We start from the raw sequence: 14,025 nt of genomic DNA, 5'->3' as shown, positions 1-14,025 counted from the left end.
GTTTGCTTATTGAGGTGGAGAGAGATAGGTGAACTGACTCAACATAAAAGTAAAAGAATGGTCCTTCAAAGAGGAAAGCATCGATTGCTATATTTGTGCTAGAGCTTTTATTTTGAAAACATGAAACAATTTTGTCAACGGTAGTAATAAAGCATATGAGTTATGTAAATTATATCTTACAAGTTGCAAGTCTCATGCATAGTATACTAATAGTGCCCGCACCTTGTCCTAATTAACTTGGACTACCGGATCTTTGCAATGCACATGTTTTAACCAAGTGTCACAATGGGGTACCTCCATGCCGCCCGTACAAAGGTCTAAGGAGAAAGCTCGCATTTTGGATTTCTCGCTTTTGATTATTCTCAACTTAGACATCCATACCGGGACAACATGGACAACAGATAATGGACTCCTCTTTAATGCATAAGCATGTGGCAACAATTATTATTCTCATATGAGATTGAGGATATATGTCCAAGACTGAAACTTCCACCATGAATCATGGCTTCAGTTAGCGGCCCAAAGTTCTTCTCTAACAATATGCATGCTCCAACCATAAAGGTGGTAGATCTCTCTTACTTCAGACAAGACGGACATGCATAGCAACTCACATGATATTCAACAAAGAATAGCTGATGGCGTCCCCAGAAGCATGGTTATCGCACAACAAGCAACTTAATAAGAGATAAAGTGCATAAGTACATATTCAATACCACAATAGTTTTTAAGCTATTTGTCCCATGAGCTATATATTGCAAAGGTGAATGATGGAATTTTAAAGGTAGCACTCAAGCAATTTACTTTGGAATGGCGGATAAATACCATGTAGTAGGTAGGTATGGTGGACACAAATGGCATAGTGGTTGGCTCAAGGATTTTGGATGCATGAGAAGTATTCCCTCTCGATACAAGGTTTAGGCTAGCAAGGTTATTTGAAACAAACACAAGGATGAACGGTACAGCAAAACTCACATAAAAGACATATTGTAAACATTATAAGACTCCATACCGTCTTCCTTGTTGTTCAAAACTCAATACTAGATGTTATCTAGACTCTAGAGAAACCAAATATGCAAACCAAATTAGCAAGCTCTAAGTATTTATTCATTAATGGGTGCAAAGTATATGATGCAAGAGCTTAAACATGAGCACAACAATTGCCAAATATCAAATTATCCAAGACATTTTAGAGTTACTACATGTAGCATTTTCCAATTCCAACCATATAACAATTTAACGAAGGTGAAACTTCGCCATGAATACTATGAGTAGAGCCTAAGGACATATTTGTCCATATGCTACAGCGGAGCGTGTCTCTCTCCCACAAAGTGAATGCTAGGATCCATTTTATTCAAACAAAACAAAAAAACAAACTGACGCTCCAAGCAAAGTACATAAGATGTGACGGAATAAAAATATAGTTTCGGGGAGGAACTCGATAATGTTGTCGATGAAGAAGGGGATGCCTTGGGCATCCCCAAGCTTAGACGCTTGAGTCTTCTTGATATATGCAGGGGTGAACCACCGGGGCATCCCTAAGCTTAGAGCTTTCACTCTCCTTGATCATATTGCATCATACTCCTCTCTTGATCCTTGAAAACTTCCTCCACACCAAACTCGAAACAACTCATTAGAGGGTTAGTGCATAATAAAAATTCACATGTTCAGAGGTGACACAATCATTCTTAACACTTCTGGACATTGCATAAAGCTACTGGACATTAATGGATCAAAGAAATTCATCCAACATAGCGAAAGAGGCAATGCGAAATAAAAGGCAGAATCTGTCAAAACAGAACAGTCCGTAAATATGGATTTTATTAGGCCACCAGACTTGCTCAAATGAAAATGCTCAAATTGAATGAAAGTTGCGTACATATCTGAGGATCATGCACGTAAATTGGCTTAATTTTCTGAGCTTCCTACAGGGAGGTAGACCCAGATTCGTGACAGCAAAGAAATCTGGAACTGCGCAGTAATCCAAATCTAGTACTTACTTTACTATCAAAGACTTTACTTGGCACAACAAAACTTAAAACTAAGATAAGGAGAGGTTGCTACAGTAGTAAACAACTTCCAAGACACAAAATAAAAATCAAGTACTGTAGCAAAATAACACATGGGTTATCTCCCAAGAAGTTCTTTCTTTATAGCCATTAAGATGGGCTCAGCAGTTTTAATGATGCACTCGCAAGAAATAGTATTTGAAGCAAAAGAGAGCATCAAGAGGCAAATTCAAAACACATTTAAGTCTAAAATGCTTCCTATGCATAGGAATCTTGTAAATAAACAAGTTCATGAAGAGCAAAGTAACAAGCATAGGAAGATAAAACAAGTGTAGCTTCAAAAATTTCAGCACATAGAGAGGTGTTTTAGTAACATGAAAATTTCTACAACCATATTTTCCTCTCTCATAATAATTTTCAGTAGCATCATGAGCAAACTCAACAATGTAACTATCACATAAAGCATTCTTATCATGAGTCTCATGCATAAAATTATTACTCTCCACGTAAGCATAATCAATTTTATTAGTTGTAGTGGGAGCAAATTCAACAAAGTGGCTATCATCATATATAGGAGGCATATTGTAATCATAAAAGAAAATTTTCTCCTCAATGCTTGGGGGACTAAAAAGATCATGCTCATCGAGCCAGCCTTCCCCAAGCTTAGAATTTTCCATAGCATTAGCAACAATGGTGTTCAAAGCATCCATAGTAATAACATTCCCATTAGCATGCATATAAAGTTCCATGGGTTTTTTAATTCTCTCTTCAAACACATCGTGTCCTAATTCAAGATAAAGTTCATAAAGATCTCTCATATTTTTGTTGTTTTCCATTATGCTTAACTAGTGAAATAAAAACATGCATGATATTAAGTAAAGTAAAACAAGTAACTAATTATTTTTGTGTTTTTGATATAATGCAGCAAACAAAGTAGTAAATAAAATAAAGCAAGACAAAAACAAAGTAAAGAGATTGGGAAGTGGAGACTCCCCTTGCAGCGTGTCTTGATCTCCCCGACAACGGCGCCAGAAATTTGCTTGATGCGTGTAGTTGACACGTCCGTTGGGAACCCCAAGAGGAAGGTGTGATGCGCACAGCGGCAAGTTTCTCTCGTAAGAAACCATGGTTTAATCGAACCGAGAGGAGTCAAGAAGCACGTTGAAGGTTGATGGCGGCGGGATGTAGTGCGGCGCAACACCGCAGATTCCGGCGCCAACGTGGAACCTGCACAACACAACCAAAGTACTTTGCCCCAACGAAACAGTGAGGTTGTCAATCTCACCGGCTTGCTGTAACAAAGGATTAACCGTATTGTGTGGAAGATGATTGTTTGCAGAGAAAACAGAAAAACAAGTATTGCAACGAGATTTGTATTTCAAGTATTAAAAGAATGGACCGGGGTCCACAGCTCACTAGAGGTGTCTCTCCCATAAGATAAAAGCATGTTGGGTGAACAAATTACAATCGGGCAATTGACAAATAGAGAGGGCATAACAATGCACATACATGGCATGATAAGTATAGTGAGATTTAATTGGGCATTACGACAAAGTACATAGACCGCCATCCAACCGCATCTATGCCTAAAAAGTCCACCTTCAAAGTTATCGTCCGAACCCCTCCAAGCATTAAGTTGCAATGCAACAGACAATTGCATTAAGTATGGTGCGTAATGTAATCAACAACTACATCCTCGGACATAGCGCCAATGTTTTATCCCTAGTGGCAACAAGCACAACACAACCTTAGAACTTTCGTCACTCGTCCTGGTGTCAATGTGCATGAACCCACTATCGAGCATAAATACTCCCTCTTGGAGTTAAAAGCAAAAACTTGGCCAGAGCCTCTACTAGTAACGGAGAGCATGCAAGATCATAAACAACACATATGTAATAACTTGATAATTAACATAACATGGTATTCTCTATCCATCGGATCCCGACAAACACAACATAGAGTATTACAGTATAGATGATCTTGATCATGTTAGGCAGCTCACAAGATCCAACAATGAAGCACAATGAGGAGAAGACAACCATCTAGCTACCGCTATGGACCCATAGTCCAGGGGTGAACTACTCACTCATCACTCCGGAGGCGACCATGGCGGTGTAGAGTCCTCCCGGGAGATGAATCCCCTCTCCGGCAGGGTGCCGGAGGAGATCTCCGTAATCCCCCGAGATGGGATCGGCGGCGGCGGCGTCTCGCAAGGTTTTCCGTATCGTGGTTTTTCGCCTCGTGGGTTTCGCGAAGGAGGCTTTAAGTAGGCGGAAGGGCGTAGTCGGGGCCCGACGAGGGGCCCACACCATAGGCGGCGCGGCCCCCCTTGGCCGCGCCGCCATGTGGTGTCGCCACCTCGTGGCCCCACTTCGTATGCTCTTCGGTCTTCCGGAAGGTTCGTGGCAAAATAGGCCCCCGGGTCTTCGTTTCGTCCAATTCCGAGAATATTTCGTTACTAGGATTTCTGAAACCAAAAACAGCGTAAAACATGAACCGGCACTTCGGCATCTTGTTAATAGGTTAGTTCCAGAAAATGCACGAATATGACATAAAGTGTGCATAAAACATGTAGGTATCATCAATAATATGGCATAGAACATAAGAAATTATCGATACGTCTGAGACGTATCACCCGGTCTTCCTCTTCTTCCCCCGGCCGCGGTGAGGTGCAGCGGGGACACCCTGGCCCAAGGGAGCGCCGTAACCCGGAGGGGCGCCGTAGGCGGGTGGTGCAGGTGGCGCCAGGGCGCGGTAGCCGCCAGGGGCAGGGGCGGAGTAGAAGACCCCCGGCATGGACGAGCTCTTGGTGGAGGGCTTGAGCTCGTGGAGGAGCAGCAGGTTGCGGAACTGCAGAAAGTCGGGGAAGGGTGTCATGTATGGCGCCATATTACCAACCTCCTTGAACTCGTCGGAGAGACCCTTGATGGTGTTCCAGACGAGGGCGTTGTCGGTGACCGGAGCACCGTTGTCGGCCAGGGCGTCGGCGACCGATTTCTGCTCAAGGCAGTAGTCGTTGACGCTCTTGTCGCCCTGCTCGATGTTCCGGAACTTCTGCTCGAGGTAGCCCGTGCGTGCCTGCTGGTTGTCGCGGAAGAGGGCGGTGATGCGTGAGAGGATGGTGAAGGCGTTGGGCGCCTCCGTCATCACCATGTCGACGATGTCAGTGTTGATGGAGCCGTACAGCCGCACGCAGGATGGTGGAGTCCATTGATGTCTACGGGAGCTTCTATTCTTGTAGACAGTGTTGGGCCTCCAAGAGCAGAGGTTTGTAGAACAGCAGCAAGTTTCCCTTAAGTGGATACCCAAGGTTTATCGAACTCAGGGAGGAAGAGGTCAAAGATATCCCTCTCATGCAACCCCGCAACCACAAAGCAAGAAGTCTCTTGTGTCCCCAACACACCAAATAGGTGCACTAGTTCGGCGAAGAGATAGTGAAATACAGGTGGTATAAATAAGTATGAGCAAGTAGCAACGGTGGCAGTAAAAGTGCTTGGCGTGTAGTTGATGGTGGTGGTATTGCAGCAGTAGTAACGCAAAGAAACAAAGAATAAGCAGTAGTAACTCAGCAGTAGTAACGCAAGCAGTAGTAACACAAGCAGTAGTAACGCAAGTAAAACAAGAAACAAGCAGTAGTAACTCAGCAGTATTTAGGAACAAGGCCTAGGGATTACACTTTCACTAGTGGACACTCTCAACATTGATCACATAACGTAACAGTATAAATGCATACTCTACACTTTCGTTGGATGATGAACACATTGCGTAGGATTACACGAACCCTCAATGCCGGAGTTAACAAGCTCCACAATAATGCTCATGTTTAAGTAACCTTTAGTGTAAGATAGATCAACGCTACTAAACCAAGTACTAGCATAGCATGCACACCGTCACCTTCATGCATATGTAGGAGGAATAGATCACATCAATATTATCATAGCAATAGTTAACTCCATAATCTACAAGAGATCATGATCATAGCATAAACCAAGTACTAACACGGTGCACGCACTCGTCACCTTTGCACACATGCAGGAGGAATAAAACTACTTTAATAACACATCACTAGAGTAGCACATAGATAAATTGTGATACAACATGCTGCAATCATAAAGAGATATAAATAAGCACCTCACTATGCCATTCAATGAGTAAGTATTCTGTGAAATCTAGCCTAAGAGACCCACACGGTGCACACACGGTCACCTTTACACACGTGGGACGAGGAGTCTCCGGAGATCACATAAGTAAAACTCACTTGACTAGCATAATGACATCTAGATTACAAGCATCATCATATGAATCTCAATCATGTAAAGCAGCTCATGAGATTATTGTATTGAACTACATAGGAGAGAGATGAACCACATAGCTACCGGTACAGCCCCGAGCCTCGATGGAGAACTACTCCTCCTCATGGGAGCAGCAGCGGTGATGAAGATGGCGGTGGAGATGACAGCGGTGTCGATGGAGAAGCCTTCCGGGGCACTTCCCCGCTCCGGCAGCGTGCCGGAACAGAGATCCCGTCCCCAGATCTTGGCTTCGCGATGGCGGCGGCTCTGGCAGGTTTCTGTGGGTTTCGTCAATTCGTATCGGGTTTTCTGATCCAGGGGCTTCTTATAGGCGAAGAGGCGGCGCCAGGGGGTCGAAGGGCTGGCCAAACCCTAGGGGGGCGCGGGCCCCCCCTAGGCCGCGCCAGGGTATGGTCTGGTGGCCCTGCCCTCTTCTCTGGCGGTTCTCGTGTGTTCTGGATGCTTCCGGGTAAAATAGGAACCTGGGCGTTGATTTCGTCCGATTCCGAGAATATTTCGTTACTAGGATTTCTGAAACCAAAAACAGCAGAAAACAGAACCGGCACTTCGGCATCTTGTTAATAGGTTAGTTCTAGAAAATGCACGAATATGACATAAAGTGTGCATATAACATGTAGATAACATCAATAATGTGGCATGGAACACAAGAAATTATCGATACGTTGGAGACGTATCATCCATCCGCAGCCAGTCCTCGGGGTCGGTGGCGAGGGGGACGGCGGAGACGAGGTGGTCGGCGAGGGCGTACTGGGTGACGGCAACCTGCAAGAAATTGCGCCACTTAGTGAAGTTGGAGGCCTTGAGGTCGAGGGTGGCGGGGATGAGAGACTTGATGCTCTGGATCGCCGTGGCTTGAGCCCAGAGCGCGGCGTGGTGGTGTGTAGAGGGGGAGGGGGAGGGGGAAGGGGGAGCTCAGAGGTTGCGGCCATGGGAGAGGTGGCGCGGCGAGGTGGGGCGGCTACCCTAGGGCGGCGGCGGTAGAAGAAGGGGGCGGAGGCGTGAGATCGTTTGTCTGATACCATGATAGATTTAGAAGAGGAGAATGATTTGCCACACATTGTGGTCTTTCACGGATCTCATATATATAGGCATTTACACAAGATATACATGGATACCAATCCTAACCATAATGGCCAAATATCAAGCACTAAATATGGCAGGGTATAAACCGAATATGCTAGGTATATGCTGGGCATATTCGGTTTGCCTAACAGGAATGTCCACTGATTTGCGTTTTTAGTCGTGCTAACACGAAAACTGACAGTGGTGACATGGCAAAAGAGACAACAGTCTAGGGTTTTTTTTTTAAAAAAAATTGAGGTTTCCACGGCATCCCCTCAAATCCCCCCTCTCTTCTGCTTTTTAGTTTTCTTTTTCTTTTATTTTCTCTACCAAAATCCCACAACCACCACGTCCATCTTCGGCAATGGCGCTGCCCCTTACGACCCCAGCTTCATCCCCTCTGTGTCGTCCCTGCCCGAGCTTGCTGCGGCCACCCCTTGCCGGAGTCAAAGCTCGTAGTGCCTGCCCCTACCCGAGCTAGAGCTCGCCTCGCCTGCTCGAGCGAACCCACCCGCCCCTGCCCGAGCCTGTCTGCTGCCGCACTGCTGGTTCACCCCAGCTGGATGCTTTGTCTTGGTGTTCTATTGATGATGAACACCGCATCCATGATGTATATTTTGGGAGTAGCGACGGTTGATCTGCACTGATGGCACGTATGTATATCTTGCGACATCGAGCTCGCGCGCTCGACCGAACGCTTCAACCGTGTTGGCTGGCGGGCCTGGTGGCAAGGACGCGACGCTGACGGAGTACAGTTTCAGGCCGCTGATGGCGTGTATTTCACACGTTCGTTGGGCAACCCCAAGAGGAAGGTATGATGCGCACAGCAGCAAGTTTTCCCTCAGAAAGAAACCAAGGTTTATCGAATCAGGAGGAGCCAAGAAGCACGTTGAAGGTTGATGGCGGCGGGATGTAGTGCGGCGCAACACCAGAGATTCCGGCGCCAACGTGGAACCCGCACAACACAACCAAAGTACTTTGCCCCAACGAAACAGATGAGGTTGTCAATCTCACCGGCTTGCCGTAACAAAGGATTAACCGTATTGTGTGGAAGATGATTGTTTGCAGAGAAAATAGTAAAAACAAGTATTGCAGTAGATTGTATTTCAAGTAAAGAGAATTGGACCGGGGTCCACAGCTCACTAGAGGTGTCTCTCCCATAAGACGAACAACATGTTGGGTGAACAAATTACGCTTGGGCAATTGACAAATAAAGAGAGCATGACAATGCACATACATATCATGATGAGTATAGTGAGATTTAATTGGGCATTACGACAAAGTACATAGACCGCCATCCAACTCGCATCTATGCCTAAAAAGTCCACCTTCAGAGTTATCATCCGAACCCCCTCCAAGCATTAAGTTGCAAAGCAACAGTACAATTGCATTAAGTATGGTGCGTAATGTAACTAGTGACTACATCCTTGAACATAGCACTAATGTTTTATCCCTAGTGGCAACAAGCACAACACAACCTTAGAACTTTCTCGTCATCGTCCCATGTGTCAATGCAGCATGAACCCACTATCGAGCATAAGTACTCCCTCTTGGAGTTAAAAGCATCTACTTGGCCAGAGCATCTACTAGTAACGGAGAGCATGCAAGATCATAAATAACACATAAGCATAACTTTGATAATCAACATAACAAGTATTCTCTATTCATCGGATCCCAACAAACGCAACATATAGAATTACATATAGATGATCTTGATCATGATAGGCAGCTCACAAGATCCGACAATGATAGCACAATGGGGAGAAGACAACCATCTAGCTACTGCTATGGACCCATAGTCCAGTGGGTAGACTACTCACTCATCACTCCGGAGGCGACCATGGCGGTGTAGAGTCCTCCGGGAGATGATTCCCCTCTCCGGCAGGGTGCCGGAGGCGATCTCCCGGATCCCCCGAGATGGGATCGGCGGCGACGGCGTCTCGCAAGGTTTTCCGTATCGTGGCTCTCGCATCGGGGGTTTCGTCACGGAGGCTTTAAGTAGGCGGAAGGGCAAGTCGAGAGGGGGCACAGGGGCCCCAGATGACAGGCGGCGCGGCCAAGGGGGGGCCGCGCCGCCCTAGGGTTTGGCTCCCCCGTGGCCCCACTTCGTTTCGTCTTCGGTCTTCCGGAAGCTTCGTGAGAAAATAGGCCTCCGGGATTTTATTTCGTCCAATTCCGAGAATATTTCTTTACTAGGATTTCTGAAACCAAAAACAGCAGTAAAACAAAGAATCGGCACTTCGGCATCTTGTTAATAGGTTAGTTCCGTAAAATGCACGAATATGACATAAAGTGTGCATAAAACATGTAGATAACATCAATAATGTGGCATGGAACACAAGAAATTATCGATACGTCGGAGACGTATCAGCATCCCCAAGCTTAGTTCCGCTCGTCCCGAGCAGGTAAAACGATAACACAGTATAATTTCGGAGTGACATGCCATCATAATCTTGATCATACTATTTGTAAAGCATATGTAGTGAATGCAGCGATCAAAACAATGTGTATGACATGAGTAAACAAGTGAATCATAAAGCAAAGACTTTTCATGAATAGCACTTCAAGACAAGCATCAATAAGTCTTGCATAAGAGTTAACTCATAAAGCAATAATTCAAAGTAAAGGTATTGAAACAACACAAAAGAAGATTAAGTTTCAGCGGTTGCTTTCAACTCGTAACATGTATATCTCATGGATATTGTCAACATAGAGTAATATAATAAGTGCAATAAGCAAGTATGTAGGAATCAATGCACAGCTTCACACAAGTGTTTGCTTCTTGAGGTGGAGAGAAATAGGTGAACCGACTCAACATTGAAAGTAAAAGAATGGTCCTCATAGAGGAAAAGCATCGATTGCTATATTTGTGCCGTAGCTTTGATTTTGAAAACATGAAACAATTTTGTCAACGGTAGTAATAAAGCATATGCATCATGTAAATTATATCTTATAAGTTGCAAGCCTCATGCATAGTGTACTAATAGTGCCCGCACCTTGTCCTAATTAGCTTGGACTACCTGGATTATCACCGCAATACATATGCTTTAACCAAGTTTCACAAAGGGGTACCTCTATGCCGCCCTTACAAAGGTCTAAGGAGAAAGCTCGCATTTGGATTTCTCGCTTTTGATTATTCTCAACTTAGACATCCATACCGGGACAACATAGACAACAGATAATGGACTCCTCTTTTAATGCTTTAAGCATTTGACAACAATTAATTCTTTTCTCATTAGAGATTTGAGGATATTTGTCCAAAACTGAAACTTCCACCATGAATCATGGCTTTAGTTAGCGGCCCAATGTTCTTCTCTCACAATATGCATGCTCAAACCATTCAACTCAGTGTAGATCGCCCTTACTTCGTACAAGAGGAACATGCATAGCAACTCACATGAAATTCAACAATGAGTTGATGGCGTTCCCGCAAACATGGTTATCGCACAACAAGCAACTTAATAAGAGATAAAGTGCATAACTACATATTCAATACCACAATAGTTTTTAAGCTATTTGTCCCATGAGCTATATATTGCAAAGGTAAATGATGGAATTTTAAAGGTAGCACTCAAGCAATTTACTTTGGAATGGCGGGAAAATACCATGTAGTATAGGTAGGTATGGTGGACACAAATGGCATAGTGGATGGCTCAAGTATTTTGGATGCATGAGAAGTATTCCCTCTCGATACAAGGTTTAGGCTAGCAAGGCTTATTTGAAACAAACACAAGGATGAACCGGTGCAGCAAAACTCACATAAAAGACATATTGAAAACATTATAAGACTCTACACCGTCTTCCTTGTTGTTCAAACTCAATACTAGAAATTATCTAGACCTTAGAGAAACCAAATATGCAAACCAAATTTTAGCATGATCTATGTATTTCTTCATTAATAGGTGCAAAGCATATGATGCAAGAGCTTAAACATGAGCACAACAATTGCCAAGTATCACATTACCCAAGACATTATAGCAATTTACTACATGTATCATTTTCCAATTCCAACCATATAACAATTTAACGAAGAGGAAACTTCGCCATGAATATTATGAGCTAAGAACACATGTGTTCATATGAACCAGCGGAGCGTGTCTCTCTCCCACACAAGCATGATGAACTTATTCAGAGAATGAAAATAACAAAACGAAAATAAAAGCACACAGACGCTCCAAGTAAAGCACATAAGATGTGACCGAATAAAAATATAGTTTCAAGAGAAGGAACCTGATAATTTATCGATGAAGAAGGGGATGCCTTGGGCATCCCCAAGCTTAGACGCTTGAGTCTTCTTGATATATGCAGGGATGAACCACCGGGGCATCCCCAAGCTTAGACTTTTCACTCTTCTTGATCGTAGTATATCATCCTCCTCTCTTGACCCTTGAAAACTTCCTCCACACCAAACTCGAAACAACTCATTAGAGGGTTAGTGGACAATAAAAATTAACATGTTCAGAGGTGACGCAATCATTCTTAACACTTCTGGACATTGCATAAAGCTACTGGACATTAATGGATCAAAGAAATTCATCCAACATAGCAAAAGAGGCAATGCGAAATAAAAGGCAGAATCTGTCAAAACAGAACAGTCCGTAAAGATGGATTTTATTAGGCCACCAGACTTGCTCAAATGAAAATGCTCAAATTGAATGAAAGTTGCGTACATATCTGAGGATCACTCACGTAAATTGGCATAATTTTCTGAGTTACCTACAGAGAATTAGACCCAGATTCGTGACAGAAAAGAAATCTGTTTCTGCGCAGTAATCCAAATCTAGTACTTACTTTACTATCAAAGACTTTTCTTGGCACAACAAAACATAAAACTAAGATAAGGAGAGGTTGCTACAGTAGTAAACAACTTCCAAGACACAAATATAAAACAAAGTACTGTAGCAAAATAACACATGGGTTATCTCCCAAGAAGTTCTTTCTTTTTAGCCATTAAGATGGGCTCAGCAGCTTTAATGATGCACTCGCAAGAAATAGTATGTGAAGCAAAAGAGAGCATCAAGAGGCAAATTCAAAACACATTTAAGTCTAACATGCTTCCTATGCATAGGAATCTTGTAAATAAACAAGTTCATGAAGAGCAAAGTAACAAGCATAGGAAGATAAAACAAGTGTAGCTTCAAAAATTTCAGCACATAGAGAGGTGTTTTAGTAACATGAAAATTTCTACAACCATATTTTCCTCTCTCATAATAACTTTCAGTAGCAACATGAGCAAACTCAACAATATAACTATCACATAAAGCATTCTTATCATGAGTCTCATGCATAAAATTATTACTCTCCACATAGGCATAATCAATTTTATTAGTTGTAGTGGGAGCAAATTCAACAAAGTAGCTATCATTATTATTCTCATCAAGTGTAGGAGGCATAGTATAATCATTATAAAATTCACTCTCCATAGTAGGTTGTACCAAAAGACCACTATCATTATAATCATCACATATGGGAGGCAAAGTATCATCAAAGAAAATTTTCTCCTCAATGCTTGGGGGACTAAAAAGATCATGAAAACCAGCTTCCCCAAGCTTAGAACTTTCTATATCATTAGCAACAATGGTGTTCAAGGCGTTCATACTAATATTACTACCAGCATGCAAATAAGGTTCCATAGGTTTTTTAATTTTCGCATCAAACAATCCATGTTTTAAATCAGGAAATAGAATAAGAAGCTCACTCTTGTACATTATGCCAAACTAGTGAAATAAAAACATGCATGATATTAAGTAAAGTAAAACAAGTAACTAATTTTTTTGTGTTTTTGATATAGCAAACAAGACAAGTAAATAAAGTAAAGCTAGCAACTAATTTTTTTGTGTTTTGATTTAGTGCAGCAAACAAAGTAGTAAATAAAATAAAGCAAGACAAAAACAAAGTAAAGAGATTGGGAAGTGGAGACTCCCTTGCAGCGTGTCTTGATCTCCCCGGCAACGGCGCCGTAAAAATATGCTTGATGGCGTGTATTTCACACGTTCGTTGGGCAACCCCAAGAGGAAGGTATGATGCGCACAGCGAGCAAGTTTTCCCTCGAAAGAAACCAAGGTTTATCGAACCAGGAGGAGCCAAGAAGCACGTTGAAGGTTGATGGCGGCGGGATGTAGTGCGGCGCAACACCGTAGATTCCGGCGCCAACGTGGAACCCGCACAACACAACCAAAGTACTTTGCCCCAACGAAACAAGTGAGGTTGTCAATCTCACCGGCTTGCTGTAACAAAGGATTAACCGTATTGTGTGGAAGATGATTGTTTGCAGAGAAAATAGTAAAAACAAGTATTGCAAGTAGATTGTATTTCAAGTAAAGAGAATTGGACCGGGGTCCACAGCTCACTAGAGGTGTCTCTCCCATAAGACGAACAGCATGTTGGGTGAACAAATTACAGCTTGGGCAATTGACAAATAAAGAGAGCATGACAATGCACATACATATCATGATGAGTATAGTGAGATTTAATTGGGCATTACGACAAAGTACATAGACCGCCATCCAACTCGCATCTATGCCTAAAAAGTCCACCTTCAGGTTATCATCCGAACCCCTCCAAGCATTAAGTTGCAAAGCAACAGACAATTGCATTAAGTATGGTGCGTAATGTAACTAGTGACTACATCCTTGAACATAGCA

Source organism: Lolium rigidum, unplaced genomic scaffold (assembly GCF_022539505.1).
Source record: "Lolium rigidum isolate FL_2022 unplaced genomic scaffold, APGP_CSIRO_Lrig_0.1 contig_62246_1, whole genome shotgun sequence".
NCBI lineage: Eukaryota > Viridiplantae > Streptophyta > Magnoliopsida > Poales > Poaceae > Lolium > Lolium rigidum.
This window is presented reverse-complemented; position numbering follows the sequence as displayed.